This window comes from Dermochelys coriacea, chromosome 23, assembly GCF_009764565.3.
Source record: "Dermochelys coriacea isolate rDerCor1 chromosome 23, rDerCor1.pri.v4, whole genome shotgun sequence".
NCBI classification, from domain to species: domain Eukaryota; kingdom Metazoa; phylum Chordata; order Testudines; family Dermochelyidae; genus Dermochelys; species Dermochelys coriacea.
Window position 1 is genome coordinate 10,630,865 of NC_050090.1, and position 16,229 is coordinate 10,647,093.

The window sequence follows — 16,229 nt, forward strand, 5'->3', positions numbered from 1 at the left end:
AGGCAGCCAGGGAGTGTAAGGGACTGCGGAAGACTTTGTTACGGCCTAGCTAGGGAACTTTTGCTTTCTTGAGCCGAGAGGTTACTGTGGGACATAGATAGCTGCTTTGTTATTGTAGGAGATAGCTCTTGAAGGATACAGCTGCTGTGTTATTGCAGGATATAGATAGTTCTTGAAGGACACAGCTGCTTTGCATGGCCCTTCGCCAGGTAGTAGAAAGCCCCCCTTTAAGAAGCACCTAATTTTATATTCATGAGCTGTTTTTGTTTAATGCTTATTAATGCTGACTGTCTGCCCCTCGGTCGGACTCCGTCCCAGGCAGTGCTCCGGTGTGCTGGGTTCCCTGCCTCCGTGACTGCAACGCTTGGAGTCCCCGTTGCGGGTGGGTCACTAACCTTCAGTAAAGCCAATAACTCACAGCTGTGTGTAAGCCTCGTTTTTCTCAGAGTACTCCTGCCAGGCCTGTGGTGCTTCGAGTACCTTGGCCCAGAACAGGGACGTTATGTCCATGCCGGTGCCTGGAGCTTCGCCGATGTTTGCCCCACGGTCCAGAGGCAAGCTGCCACTGGGATCACCGCAGTCGCCGTATTGGGCTCGGTCAAGGGAACGTTCCCGACACCGCTCAGCAACCGTTCAGGGCTCAGTGCATGTGGATCGTCCTCAACGCCAGCCAGACTGTGCGGATAGGTGCCATCCAATCGAGACTCTCGGCACCGCTCGTCTTCATGAAGCGAATATCGACGGGACCGTGGTGGAGGTCACCAACGGTCCTCGTCTTGCAGGAGATACTGCAGTCGGTTGTGGCACGATCGTCGACGCTGTTCCCGCTTGGACTCCCATACCAAGGCACTGTAGCCCCAGCTGTTGATCACCGGTGTCTCGCCAACCTGGGTCCGCCCGTCGAGGCCGTTTGCAGAGCAGCTATTATCCTCAGCGCCGCTCCTCCGCATCGACATCGCGTTCCTGTGGCCAACGTAGATCCCGGCACCACCGATACTCCCGGTCCAGAGGCAGCAGTGGATCATACGCCAGCCTGGCCTCCCCTCACAGCCGCCCGTCTACATACCAAGCTAGCCAGCCCAAATAGCCGGCCCCGCTGGGGCCTCAGCAAGAGCAATGGCACCAAGTGTCGTGGCCAGCCCAGTGGTACCAGTGGGAACTATGGCCTCCAGCGCAGCGTCACTTGGTGACCGGGGCCTCGGAAGCACCGGCTGCATCCACCTCTAGACCGCCAGGAAGGTCAGTAGGACCCGTGTCCTCAGTACCGTGCCCGGAGTCTGACCAGATGGTGGATCCTCCGATGCCGGACAACACCCAAAGCACTGCACCAGCCTCGCCCCGTCCAGAGGAGCCGATTGTGCCCCCGCCCCCCTCCATCCTGCAGGAGGACTACCGGGCCCACCAAGACCTCCTAGAAAGGGTGGCAGCGAGCCTCCACCTCCAGGCTGAGGAGATGAAAGAGCCCTCAGACTCCCTGTTCAATGTGCTGTCCCCTTCAGCACTGGGCAGAGTGGCCTTGCCGCTCCATGAAGGGGTGGCAAGAATTTCAAATGCCCTGTGGTAAACAACAGCCTCGTTGGCTCACATCTCTAAAAAGGCAGAGCGCAAGTACTTTGTACCCACGAAGGGACACGAGTATCTGTATACCCACCCCGGCACCCAACTCCCTGGTGGTCGAGTCGGTCAACCAGAGGGAGCGGCAGGGACAGCCAGTCCCAACCCCCAAGAACAAAGACTCTCGGAGGCTGGATACTTTCAGGAGAAAAGTTAATTTGTCGTCAAGCTTTCAGCTACGAGCAGCAAACCATCAGGCTCTCCTGGGTCGCTACAAGTTTAACCTCTGGGAATCCCTCCCCAAGTTTGAGGACTCCCTCCGGGAGCGCAATAAGAAGGAGTTTAAGGTGCTCGTGGAGGAAGGGGCGGCGGCCACAAGGGCATCCCTGCAGGCCGCTTCAGATGCAGCGGACACGGCCGCACAGTCCATGGCCTCGGCGGTGTCCATGAAACGGGTGTCATGGCTTCTGTTCTCCGGGCTCTCCAGTGAAGCGCAGCTGTCAGTGCAGGATCTCCCTTTCGACAGGAAGGTTCTGTTTGCTGAGGAAACAGACACATGGCTGCATGGCATGAAAGGCTCCCGCATGACCCTCCAGACCTTGGGCCTCTGTGTCCCTCCTCTGGCAAAACCCATGTTCAAGCCGCAGCAGGCTCCCACTCAGGCCACCTTCCCAAAGTACGAGGCCGCCCACAAAAAGCAGCGGGACTATAGAAAGCGCTCGCAAGGGCAATCCCGGCCTGCCCCCCAGCCTGGATATTCTAAGGCCAAGCAGGCGGGCAAAAGGCGCTTTTGATGAAATGCTCGGGGGTACCCTGACAGTTCTCAGCAGGCACCTACCCCCAATAAAGCTCCCTTTCTCCAATCGGTTGTGTGCTTTCCTCCCAGAATGATCGCGGCTCACCTCAGACCTATGGGTCCTCAACCCCATCTCCCGAGGTTACACCCTTCAGTTTACCTCCTCCCCGTCCAACCGCCCTCTGCCCCCGTCCCTCCTGGGGGACCCCTCTCACGAGGCTCTGCTCGAGCAGGAGCTGGGGCAGCTCCTGGACCTAGGAACTATAGAGGCGCTGCCCTAGGAGTTCCTGGGCAGGGGGTATTACTCCTGGTATTTCCTTATCCCAAAGGCCAAAGTGGGGCTTAGGCCCATCACGGACCTGCGAGGCCTGAACCACTATATGGTGAAACTCAAGTTCTGCATGGTTTCCCTGGCCTCCGTCATCCCCTCCCTGGATCCCGGGGACTGGTACGCTGCCCTCTTTCTACAGGATGCGTACTGCCACATCCACATATTCGAGGAGCACAGACGCTTCCTCTTCTCTTTCATGGTGGGACAGAGCCACTACCAATTCACGGTCCTACCATTTGGTCTGTCCACTCCCCCCAGAGTCTTTACAAAGTGTATGGTAGTGGTAGCAGCCTACCTCAGATGCCAGGGGTTCCAAATATTCCCATATCTGGATGACTGGCTAGTCAAAGGCACCTTTCAGGTTGCAGGCGAGGGATCATGTGGCGCTCGTCCTGTCCACATGTACTGCCCTGGGCCTGCTGATAAACAACGTCAAGTCCACGTTAGTCCTGGTCCAATGCATAGAATTTATTGGGGCGCTACTGGACAGATAGGTTCAAGACCCTGAAAGGACTCATCGACTCGGTCACAAGGTTCCCGGTGACGACAGCCAGGGCTCGCCTGCAACTGCTGGGCCACATGTCTGCGTACACATATGTGGTCCGTCACGTCAGACTCAGAATGAGGCCCCTCCAGCTCTGGCTGGCTTTGCGGTTCTCCCAGGCCATAGACAAAATGGACAAAGTCCTCATAGTGCCGAACTCGGTGATCGCCTCCCTGCGGTGGAGGTCCGTCCCAAACAACATGCTCCAAGGGACAGGGCCCCGTCGTTGGAGCTGGGTTGGGGGACCCATGTGGGAAACTTTCAAACCCAAGGCCTGTGGCCTCTACAAGACCTACCCCTTCATATAAACATCAAGGAACTCAGGACGGTGCGACTGGTGGTGTGTATGGCCTTCCACTCGCACCTGGAGGGGAAGGTAATCAGGGTCCTCACAGACAACTCAGTCTCGATGTTCTATATCAACAGGCAAGGCGGGGCCCGATCCTCTGCCCTCTGCCATGAAGCCCTCAGTCTGTGGGACCTCTGTATAGTCCACAACATCTACCTAAAAGCCTTCCACCTGCCAGGCGCCCAGAATGTGAAAGCGGATTGCTTGAGCAGGGATTTTTCCTCTCAGCACGAGTCGTCTCTACACTCGGAAGTGGCTCACCAGCTCTTCCGAAGGTGGGGTACTCCCCAGGTGGACCTATTTGAGACCCAGCAGAATCGACGGTTCTGCTCCAGAGGGAGCCTAGGGAGGGGCGCTATCTCCGATGACTTTACCCTGTCCTGGTCAGGCCAGTTTCTCTACGTCTTTCCCCCGTTCCCTCTGATCAGCAGGGCCCTGGAGAAGATAAAGACAGACAAAGGCAGGGTCTTCCTTGTTGCCCCAGCGTGGCCCAGGCAGCACTGGTACGGGACCCTCCCGGGGCTGACAGTTGCTCCGCCCAGACCTGCTCTCTCAGGACCAGGACCGCCTCCTCCATCCCAAGCTAGGGATGCTTCACCTCATGGCATGGCTGCTCAGTGGCTAAGTGGCGAGGAAAGGACATGCTCGGAACAGAGTCAGCGCGTCCTCCTTGAACGTATGCGGCCCTCCACTCGCCACTCCTATGTGGTGAAGTGGTCTCGGTTTTTGAGGTGGGGGGCAGGCCAGGGTGCTTCCCCGATGGCTGCCCTGATCCAGCTTATTCTTGATTACCTCTTCCACCTGAGGGCCCAGGGACTGGCGTCCTCGTCAGTCAGGGTATACTTGGCGGCCATATCAGCCTTTCATCCCCCAGTGCAAGGGCACACGGTGTTTTCCCATGCTATGACCGGCTGGTTCCTTAAGGGTTTGGACCATCTCTACCCATATTCTAAGCCCCTGGTTCCACAGTTGGATCTAAACCTGGTGCTGGCTCATCCCACAGGGGCCCCGTTTGAACCACTGGCCACGTGTTCCTGGTCTCACTTCTCCTGGTAGCTATCACGTTGGCCAGGCAGGTCTTGGAGCTCAGGGCTCTAAACTCCAAACAGCCATATACGGTTTTTCATAAGGACAAGGTCCAGCTCCACCCACACCCTGTGTTCCTCCCAAAGGTGGTCTCCGCCTATTACATGGGTCAGGACATTTTTCTGCCAGTCCTTTGCCCCAAGCCTCACGAGACTAGTGAGGAATGCTGTCTCCACATGTTCAAAGTGAGGCGAGCTCTGGCCTTCTACCTCGAGCAGACCAAGCCGTTCAGAAAGTCTTCGCAACTGTTCATCGCCTCGGCTGAGCATGCGAAGGGTCAGACGATTTCCACTCAGTGGCTTTCTCAGTGGATCACTTTGTGCATCCGTTCCTGTTATGAGCTGGTGGAGGTTCCCCTGCCGCCCATTGTGAGGGCACACTCGACTCGGGTGCAGGCCTCGTCGGCTGCCTTCATGGCCCACATCCCCATCCAGGACATTTGTAGGGCCGCCACGTGGTCTTCAGTTCACACGTTCACCTCGCACTATGCGATCGTCTCCCAGGCCAGGGATGATGCCGGGTTTGGCAGGGTGGTACTCCGTCCCTAGAACTTGTGAACTCCTACCCACCTCCAACCGATATAGCTTGGAATCACCTATTGTGGAATACACATGAGTAATCACTTGAAGAAGAAAAGACAGTTAACTTTTCCGTAACTGGTGTTCTTCGAGATGTGTTCCTCATGTCTGTTCCACATCCCACCCTCCTTCCCCTCTGTTGGAGTTGTCTGGCAAGAAGGAACTGAGGGTGGGAGAAGCACAGCCCCCCCCTTATACCGCTCCAGGCCGGTGCCACTCCAGGGGTTGCTAGGGGCACTCCCCCCTACAGGAACTGCTAGGGGAAAAACTTCCGGCACCAGTGCACATGGCGAGCACGCACACCTATTGTGGAACAGACATGAGCAACACATCTCAAAGAACACCAGTTACGGAAAAGGTAACTGTCTTTTCCTGAAGGCCCGCTGGGGAGGTCAGGTGATTCCTGGGAGGCATGAGGTACCTCCTGCAGGAGATTCAGGAGTTTCCATGCCCTGGGGGATTTTATGACTCGGGCACAGTGTAGTTGCACAACTTCTTCCCCCTTTCTAGCCCTGCTGAGACCAGAGCCCTCTCCAGGCACAGGAACAGTCCTGGGAAGGCAGGGACATGCAAAATCTTTCTGCGTCAGTGCACGCTTACATGTAAAGATGCAGCGAGGTACCTCCATCCTCTCCCTTGGAAGCTCTGGGGATGGAGATGGAGCCAGTAGCCTCTCCACTATGTCTCCAAATCTCCTCTCCCATGGGTGGGGGTGTGGAGGTGACAGTCGCTCACACAGGGGTTCAAGGGGCTATGGGGCTGATCCCCCTGAAATCTAAGGACCCAGAAAGAACCTGGAGCAGAAGCTGCCCGGGGGTGTGACAGAGGGGACAGGAATCCTTACCCAGCAAGGTCACGGCATCGCAATTCTCCTGCACGACGTCCCAGTCGAGGGTCTCTGGCCGGGGTCCAGCACCTCCCACTCCCCCTCAGTGAAGTGCACAACCAGCCACTGGAACAGCGACATTCCCCCACTCAGAAACTGTTTCCGCAGCCACAATCAAAGCAGCACCGTCAGGGGCAGGGCTGGGGGTCGCTCGGCCCACCAAGACCAGAGAACTTTCTTGGGGCGATTCCCAAAAGCTTTAACTTAAAACAATCTGTATCTGCGGGGAAACCAGGACACCCCGAGCTGCCAGCTCTGGAAATTTTCTCACAGGGCTCCTAATATTTAGCTCACAGAGCTCACCCGTTTTCCCTTTTCCGACTCATGCATTGTTTCCTGTTACTCTCACTGGGGGGTCAGAGTCAAACTGCCCTTATTCCACATGGCCACTGTCTCCTTGCAGCTCTGGTGTGTGCCCCTGCACTAGTAAAGATGGCCACCCACTCCCATTGTTTTCAGTGAGACTGAAGCCACGTTTTCCCCAGGGAATATGGCTCCGGGTTTCGACTGGATGGGAAACTCTGAGGAACAACGGAAATGTGGGGGCAGAAGTGAGACTGAAGGAGGCAGGAGGACATGGGGGGTAGGAGGGAGGTTGAGGAGGTGTGGGGGAGGCTGAGGGGTGCAATGGAATATGGGGCAGGAATGAGGTTGGGGGCAGAGGAATGCAGAAGGTAAGGGGAGGGGATGGGGAGGCGGGGGCAGGATGGAGGCTGTGGAGGGTCAGGGGGCTGTGGGGAGCAGAAGGGAGGGCAGAGGGAGGTGGAGGGCAGGAGGCTTTGGGGTATAGGTGAATAGGGAGCGTGGGGCCAATATAGGGTGGCAGATACGGGATGTAGGAGACTGTAAAGGGAAAGGCCTAAAGGGGCAGGTGGCCAGAGGGGAGTGTGGGGCAGGAGAGTGGCTGTGGTAGCAGGAGGCAGGATAGTGACAGGAGAGGGGATGCAGAGGATCACAAGTTCCAGGGTAGGGGGGTCAGTGGGCAGAGTCCCTCTGAGAGCAGGGGACTGAGAGGCTAAATTTTTGCACGTGCGCTGCTGCAGCTGAGTTTTGTCACTGTGATGTGGTGCGCGCACATGTAGGCGCCGACTTTAGCCGGTGGGTGCTCGCGCCCACCCCGCCCCTGGCCCCTCCCAACTCCGCCCCGGCCGCGCCCCCATTCCAACCCCTTCCCCAAATACCCGCCCCCGCCTCCTCTCCCGGGCGTGCTGCATTTCCCCTCCACCCCCGCCCTCCCAGGCTTGCGCGCGGAGAAGGGGGAGAAGCGGAGCGGCAGCGCGCTCAGCGGAGGAGGCGGAGCGGAGGGGCGGGGAGGGCCGTAGGAAAAGGAGGTGAGCTGGGGGGGCGTGCAGAGGAACCGCTCCCTGCCCCAGCTCACCTCCGCTCTGCCTCCTCCCCCGAGGGTGCCACCGCTCCACTTCTCCCCCCTCCCTCTCAGGCTTGTGCTGTTTCGCGCAGCACGGCTGGCAGGGAGCGGGGGTGCGCTCAGGGGAGAAGGTGGAGGTGGAGCGGAGGTGAGCTGGGCGGGGGGCTGGCGGGGAGCTGCCGGTGGGTGCTCAGCACCCACCAATTTTTCCCCGTGGGTGCTCCAGCTCCGGAGCACTTACGGAGTCGGTGCCTATGCACACACCCCGGGAGCAGGTGCGCGCGCGCGCACACACACACACACACACACACACACCCCGGGAGCAGGTGCGCGCGCACACACACACACACCTTGGGAGCAGATGCACACACACACACACTCTGGGACTAAGCAGCTCCCCCCCAAAAAGCCTTAAAAGTCAGAAGGGAAATAAAATTGCCACAAATGCTGGGGGCGGGGGTTAAGGACTTGTAGCTTTCAAGCCCATCTCCTGACCCTCCGGAGGGATTTGTAGCTTTGAGTGCTGCTGACTGGCACTAAGCCTCGGATACCAGCTCACTGAGAGGGCTGTTTCGTCACAAGGGGGAATTTCCATCCCCCCCCGCTGGGTCTCACCCTGAGGGTTCAGGCCCCACACTGAAGAAGGGGAAATGTCTAAGAGTAGGGTAGTATCTCTTTAAAAAATTGTGAGCCCCCTAGCAGTGCTCACCATGTTCTCCATTGCAGGGTATGCCTACCCAAGCTGGAAATTACACCTGGGGCTGCAGTGCAGGCAGACACTGAGCTTACAGAAACCAGTCCAGGCAGCAGTGCCTTTGTAGCTTGGCCTTGTGTGTTTGGGTGTCGTTAGTTATTTGGAACCCAGCTGTGATTTCTCCATATTGTGTTTCTTGGGTAAAAAGCAAAAGACCCAACAGGTTTTCCACCTTCTCCTCTCCTTCTGTATAACTGTCCCTCTCCTACATCCAGACGAACCCCCCCCCCCGCCCCTCAGCTCCCCAGCAATCCCCTACCTGAGTTAGCTCCGCAGCAGCTGTTTTCCTTCCCCATCCACTGGGAGGACAGGATGGTCTGGAGCAGAGGTACCAAACTCTGGTATGTGACTCCCGGGCCCAGTGGGAGCTTGATGTTCTATCCACACGTGTTTGAGGGGGGATGTGAACCACTCAAGTCTGAGAGCCGCTGAGCTGCAGTGAATCAGACATTATTCTGCAGCCTGTCAGGGAGGGAGAAGAGTTGGCGGGGCTTTAGGACATTTCATTTCCCAATTCACCGCAGGCTCTTTCCCTGCATACAGATGTTCTAGACACCAGGATGCTGAAAACGCTCAATCATTTTATTCCAGAACAGACCCAGCTCCTGCCACCCGGACTAACCAACCGAGACAGGTTTACACCCCTCACGAACAGAGTCTCTGAACCTAACGCTGGAAAAGAGCAAAACGAAAGGAGCCGCTTTGGGAGATTCCCCCGACTGTCCCCAAGGGCAGCACATTTCCCCCAGCAACACAGCAATGAGTCAGAGGAAGAAACTGGCTTTTCCTCTCTCTGCTCCTCATGTTGTTCCCACGAACGTCAATCTGCCCAGGAGTTGCTGATTCTTGAGCTAACAGACCTTTTCCACCGAGCGTCTGGAGTTAAGCTGTGTTACAAAAACAAACCAATTTTGAAAATATACTTAAACTGACTGACAAAAAGCACATTCCTCTCTCAATCAGCCACATATATTCTATGGTCACTGACATAAAAAAAACCTCCTGATTTCATGTGCTAGATTCCTTGGATGTAACAAAGCTACTAGTTCTCCAGTTCCCCACAGATTCATTTGGGAAAATTAGGGCTAATGCCATATTTTGTCATTTTAAAAGGAATAAAATATCTCCCAGGCCTTGACTGAGCACAAAGGAGCAAAAATGGTCACAAAACCAATGATCTGATCTTTTTCAGGTCATCTTTAAAAATACTGCATACATCATCTCACCTCTTCATCCATAAATCACACCTTTCTATCACTAGTTAATCACGCTAATGAAGACAATGCTGATGGGATGGGCAAAGTGCTCACACAAGGGCATGAAATTTAATAGATTGAGAGCAGAAAGTGACCATTGTGATCATCTAGTCTGGATTCCTGCATAAGACAGACCAGAAAATATCCCTGCATGAAGCCCGTAAGTAACGTCTCATTGAGCTAGAGCAAATCTTTTGGGAAGATTCCATTCCTGATTTAAACCCTTACACTGACAGACAGTCCAATCAACTCCATTTTGGATTAAATTTGATGGGCATTTTCTCCCTAGCAAAACATCACTTATTTTAAGACTGCTTTGAAGTCCTGGGAATGTTCAGAGATTTATTATTTTAAAAGACAAACAGCTGAACATTAAGAATCCCCCTCTGCATGTGGCTATAGCTCTTGGTAAGGAATAGTCATTTACATTCAGACAGGTACAAACACTGAGGGTCCAGATCCCTCCACAAGATCTCTGGGATCACTTACAGGAAGCCTCATAGTATTTACAAGGATTCATAGATTCCAAGGCCAGAAGGGATCACTGTGATCATCTCATCTGACCCCCTTATGACAAACCTGGATATGAGTCAGCAGTGTGCCCTTGTTGCCAAGAAGGCCAATGGCATTTTGGGATGTATAAGTAGGGGCATAGCGAGCAGATCGAGGGACGTGATCGTTCCCCTCTATTCGACACTGGTGAGGCCTCATCTGGAGTACTGTGTCCAGTTTTGGGCCCCACACTACAGGAAGGATGTGGATAAATTGGAAAGAGTACAACGAAGGGCAACGAAAATGATTAGGGGTCTAGAGCACATGACTTATGAGGAGAGGCTGAGGGAGCTGGGATTGTTTAGTCTGCAGAAGAGAAGAATGAGGGGGGATTTGATAGCTGCTTTCAACTACCTGAAAGGGGGTTTCAAAGAGGATGGCTCTAGACTGTTCTCAATGGTAGCAGATGACAGAACGAGGAGTAATGGTCTCAAGTTGCAATGGGGGAGGTTTAGATTGGATATTAGGAAAAACTTTTTCACTAAGAGGGTGGTGAAACACTGGAATGCGTTACCTAGGGAGGTGGTAGAATCTCCTTCCTTAGAGGTTTTTAAGGTCAGGCTTGACAAAGCCCTGGCTGGGATGATTTAACTGGGACTTGGTCCTGCTTTGAGCAGGGGGTTGGACTAGATGACCTTCTGGGGTCCCTTCCAACCCTGATATTCTATGATTCTATGAAACCAGGCCAGAGAAAACCCTCAAAATAATTCCTAAAGCAAATCATTTAGAAAAACATCCAGTCTTGATTTAAAAATTGTAAAGGATGGGGAATCCACCACGACCCTTGGTAAATTGTTCTAATGGTTAATTACTCGCACCGTCAAACATTTACACCTTATTTACTGTCCGAATTTGTCTTGCTTCAACTTCTGGCCGTTGGATCATGCAATATATTTTTCTGCTAGATTGAAGACCCCATTATCAAATATTTATTCCCTGTGTAGGTTCTTATACACTGTAATCAAGTCACCCCTTAACATTCCCTTTGTTAAGCTAAATAGACTGAGATCCTTGAGTCTGTCACTCTCAGGCAGATTTTCTAATCCTTTAATCATTCTTGTCACTCTTCTCTGACCCCTCTCCAATTTATCACCATCCTTCTTGAATTGTGAGCACCAAAACTGGGCACAGATTCCAGCAGTGGTCACACCAGGACCAAATATAGGGGTAAAATAACCTCAAGATTCCCCTGTTTATACAGCCCAGAATTGCATTAGTCCTTTTGGTCACAGCGTCGCACTGGGAGCTCGTGTTCAGCTGATTATCCCCCTCAACCCCCAAATCTTTGTCAGCATCACTGCTTCCCAGGCTAGAGCCCCCCCAACCTGTAAGTATGGCCTGCATTCTTTGAAGGAGGGTTGCGTGGAATTCATCATAGAGACACGGTCAGCCCAAGTCCTTTTAGCTCTGATGCGTCTGATGGAGCAAACAGGTCCCTGTCAGCACTTAGATATGGGGGAGATTTATCCACTGGGAGGACCCCATGGCTTATTTCTGGGGGGGGTCAGTAATGGGGGAAGAGTTTAATATGGAGAATTAATACACAGCGCCCATTCTTCTATCTCCTCTGTGCTGCCTCTCCTCTCCCTGTAACCTCCCTCACTGGGCAGAGCTGGTTAAATCTACTACCTTGCACTGTCTCTCCCACTCTGCCTTATTTCCCCCCACCCTCTTCCCTTCCTGACTCCATCCCCAGAGACGTAAAGGCAAACCCTCCCAGGGCCTGTTCAGGATCCCCTCTGCCCCTGGCACTGCATCCCAGCTCCTTCCTGCAGGGACCTCAACAAGGGAGCAGATTCCCAGGAGATTGGAGGGTCCTGGGGCTGTTTGTGCAGAGTCACTTTCCTGCCCATCCCCAACTCTTCCCCCCAGTTCTCTCTGTTACCTGGAGCCTCCAGCTCAGGTGTTAATGTTGGGGCTGCCCTAGGAGGCTGGTTCCCGCTGGAGAAGGTCACATCCCAGCTGGGCACAGAGGGGATTTTAATGAAGGTCTGTCCCTGGTACAGACCCCAGGGCTTCGATCACATTCACAATGGAGCCAGCAGCAGCTGTGTCTAACCCAGGAAGCTCAACCACTCATATCCTAAGCAGAGAAATCAGAGACAAATGCTGCCAGGGGACTAGATCTAAAGAAACCCTTCTGATGCTACAACACCACCCCTCTCCTCCAGACACTAAAATGCAGCACGGGAGTCTTGGGGCTGGATCAAATCAAAAGCAGAGGCTGGAGACCAACATTGAACCCACCAATCAAGGGATGCACTGTGTTCCCAGCCAGCCAGCCTCAGATCTAGCCTGGGCACATCCCTGCTCAATATTGACAAACTCAAGCATCCAGTAATCACCAGATTGGCTTCAAAACCCTGGGGTGTGTTTTGAAGGAATACATTTGGGCTTCCTTTCCCATGGCTCCTGGTGCCTGAGCCTTTAGGATGCCCTCCACTCATCTTTTCAACCTTTTCCTCTTCAACTGGGAGGGCTGGAATGTGACTTATCATTTGTTTCTGAGGTTCACGTGGTCCCTGGAGCTGGGGCTTTAAGAAACCCACCAAATATCATGAGGCTTGTCTTAAAATCATGAGACTTGTCTTAAAACCCTTAAAGTTGGCTGCACTCAGCCAAGCGCATCAGAAATGGGTTCAGCCAGAGCTGGGTTTCCAAAGGGCAGGAAGCACAGTGGAGGCTGGGCTCAAGCTTCCCAGCCCCTTAGGATTCATGTCATTTTTCACCTGCCCATCAATAAACCCCACTTCCCCATGAGGGGACTCAACCCAGCTCGCCCTATTGCGGACACTGGAGTTTCTGTCTCAGGCACTTTTACAGCCCCCATAGTATCTGAGTCCCTCACAATCTGTCCCCAAAGCACCCCTGGGAGGAAGGGGAGGGTTATCATCAACCCCAGCTCAGAGGTGAGGAGCTGAGACCAGGAAAGATGAAGCTATTTGACCAAGGTCACACAGCTAGTCTGTGGCAGAGCCAGGTCTCCCACATTCCAGGCTCACATCCTAACCCTTGGGCTAGCCTTCCTTTCCACCCCGCTCTGTGATGGAAGCAATTCTCCCCTGGTCCTGAAGAACAGGAAGGAATTTGGGGTGAACTCTCATGCTGCATCTCCAGGAAGCACAACCCAAAGCAATTAAGGGGGAACACAGCCATCTCTGTGCCCTTCTGATCCCGGACTGCCCGTGGGGCTGAAATGGGGCCTGGCATAACATACGGAGGCCACGGGGCTGCTCTATGTTACAGCAGCCTCCCCGGTGCTGCAGTGCAAGACAGAACAGCTATTGTTACATGTGCTGCAGCCTCCCCCACCTTTGCTACAAGAGCCCCGAGGTTTGCATTTCCCCTGGTTTGCAGCACACACACATTCCCAGAGATTGCCTGAGAGAACGTCTGAGCTCTCTCCTTGGGAAGATCAGAACACTAGGGTGATGGGCACCATTGTAAGAGCCAGGATAGACATTGCCCACACATAAAATTTACCCTGATTTAAATTAAATCAGCTTAAAAACCACTTTAGTTAAACCGGTGCAAAACCGTGTGGACACTTCTGTTGGTTTCAGTTGGCTAGATCAGTTTGGCTGGGCCCTGTGCACAAGCTAAGCCGGGTTTGGCGTGACATAACCTGTGGGATGACACCCGTGACTTAAATGCCGCGGAAGTGGAAAGCAGGCAGCTGGGCTGTGGGATGGCGTTATCAGCACCAGGCGTGGCTCAGTTTGGAGAAGGATCTGACCCCATCTGGTTGGATGACGCTAAGTGCACAGGGGCAGAAACTGCCATGTTGTGCCTCTGCTTTGGGGTCAGTGTCCCACCTTCCATCCAATGGGCCCTAGGTTCTCTATGCTTGGTGCCTCCTCTAGGTCATTGCAGAGAGTGGGTGCAGGGAGCACAGGGCCATGATTTACCCCTGGGGAGGGCAAATTCATAGAAGGGGAGGAACAGGGGAATGGCAGGGGTTGGTAACAGAGTCACTGCTTCCACCCCCACCCCTTATAGCAATAACCACTGCTAGCCCACAACCACGCAGACACAACACATGCCACAGGAGTATCAGCATTGACTGGCTGAGGGATATGCTTGAGGAGGCAGCTGTCCGTGGTGTGGAGCTGAACTCCATGCTGCTTTGAGAACTTGACTACACCAATGACATGGTCTTGTTGGCTCAATTTAGCCAACATCAGCTGCAGCGATTCACCAACCTGCTTGGGCAACAGCAGCAAGCAAGCAAGGCAAGCAAGCAGGTTATTAATTGGGACAAAACTCACTCCATGGCTATTGCCCAAAGAGCCTCCAGACTACACCAGTGCAGTATTAACCTGACCACATGGGACACCGAGCAGGTGGCAACCGTCAATTATTTGGCAAGATTCAGGAGGGTCAGATATTAAAGTCAGGACAATAATGACTCAGTTGGGGACACCCCAGGCTCTTAGTGACTCCCTGCCCATCTCAATTAGTAAATGCCCTGTGCTATAGAAATGCTAAGGATAATTATCCATCCCCTCTCAGTCCCGGGGCACTTCTCAGTGTTGCCAACTCTCACAATTTTCTTGCAAGTCTTGGGTTACTTAGTGTTTTTTTCCCTCAAAGCCCCAGCTCCTGGAGTCCTGTGATTAGAGGAGGACCTCAGCTTTCATTTCAACAGTCTATATCTTGCCCTCCTGCTCACAGAGAAAAGCTGAAAGGTGTGCCCTGAGTGCAGCTGAAAGTTTCAGAAAATAGAAGGGAAATACAAAGAACCCAAATTTATCACTCTTTAGAAACTCTATGAATTTTAAGCCACTCCTGTAGTTTGGGGGGTGGGGCCTGACTCATGAGTTCGGAGAGCTTGAAGCTGCCAACAGTGCAGACTCCAATGCAATGTTCCCTCCCAGCTCTGGGCTCTAACTCCCACAGGACGGGGCTGAATCTCTCCTCTCCAGTTCCTGCCCGAGCTATGACCAGCTCTGAAGGAGACAGGGTATTTCTACAGTGCAGCTGGCAGCAAGCCTCCCAGCCCAACTCATGCTCTCTGTGCTTAAGCTACAAATAGCAGCATGGACTTTAGGGCACCAGCCAGCTGCCAGAATCCAGCTCCTGGTGCTGAGCTCGGGTGGCTAGCCCATGCTGCAGTGTCCACACTGCTGTTTGTAGGGCGCCAACTGGAGCTGCATGGTCTGTCCTGGCTAGGACACTTGCTCAGAACTGCAGTATGGACTTACCCCCAGAGCCCAAGTAAGTGCCCCAAAGGCCCTGAGCATGTGGAGAGCATTAGCCAGATCAGTCCTTTTCAACAGGACAGCTTATTGTAACATGTTTCCCTTCCCTGGCTAGCTGCTAAGGGGAACTCACTCACATCTCAGTGCAGAGCAGGCTTTACAGTGCAGGGCTCATAGGTGCTGGAACTGGGGTGCTGCTCCCCCATCCCCAGCTTGAAGCAATTTCCATCATATCCAGGGTTTACAGTTTGGTTGAATGGCTCTCAGCACCCCCACTATACAAATTGTTCCAGCAACACTGCCAGGGCTCCTGACTCCTACAAGAGTCCACACAGGCAATGTCCATGGCACGAAAACAGAAAAATCACCCCCTTCCCCCGAGCAGGTGAGCTGGGTCCCCTCCAGCAACAACCCAAACAGCTTCTCACGGGAGGGGGGGGGGGGAGGAGATTCCCAGCCACTCCTGAGCTTCCCTGCCCCCAAGCAGCCCAGACAGGCTCCTCCTTGCCCCCCAGCCCAGAGGGCTCCTGATCCCCTGCCCCCAACCCATAACCAAGCTGCCTGCCCCCAAGCACAGACAGGCCCCCTACCTATTCCACCCGCCCCTAACCCCAACTCCCTGCACTGACCCCCGAAGCCCGGTTCCTCCTGCTCCCCGCACGCAGCCTCAGCCCAAGGCTTCCGGGCCCCTCCCCAGCGCCCCCTGCCGGACCCGGGACTCCGGGGCGAGGATAGAGGGCGCCAGGGGCAGGCTCCGCCCCAGGGCCGGACTGAGCGGCTGAGCTCCCCCGCCCCGGACACGGGCTCAGCTGGGCAGAGGGCGGGGCCGGACCTGACTGACAGCGATCGCCGCCAATCCCCGCGCGGAGAGATTAACCCTGTGCTGGCCGGGGCGGCCGCTTTGTTTGGGGAACCGGCCTCCCGCGTCCCCCTGCGTCCGGGCGGTGCGGCGAGGTCAGGCGGGGGGCGGGGAGCT

General features: G+C 54.5%; 1 long non-coding RNA gene across 1 annotated transcript; it reads right to left on the reverse strand.

Moving 5' to 3' along the window:
- Positions 1–381: 381 nt before the first annotated feature.
- LOC119846956 lies at positions 382–15,938 on the reverse strand. Its single transcript, XR_005290034.1, has 5 exons — positions 15,883–15,938; positions 8,504–8,706; positions 6,083–6,190; positions 2,977–3,100; positions 382–2,094 (listed from the first exon to the last, which is right to left on the reverse strand). It is a non-coding gene; the product is annotated as an uncharacterized LOC119846956 (long non-coding RNA).
- Positions 15,939–16,229: the final 291 nt, after the last annotated feature.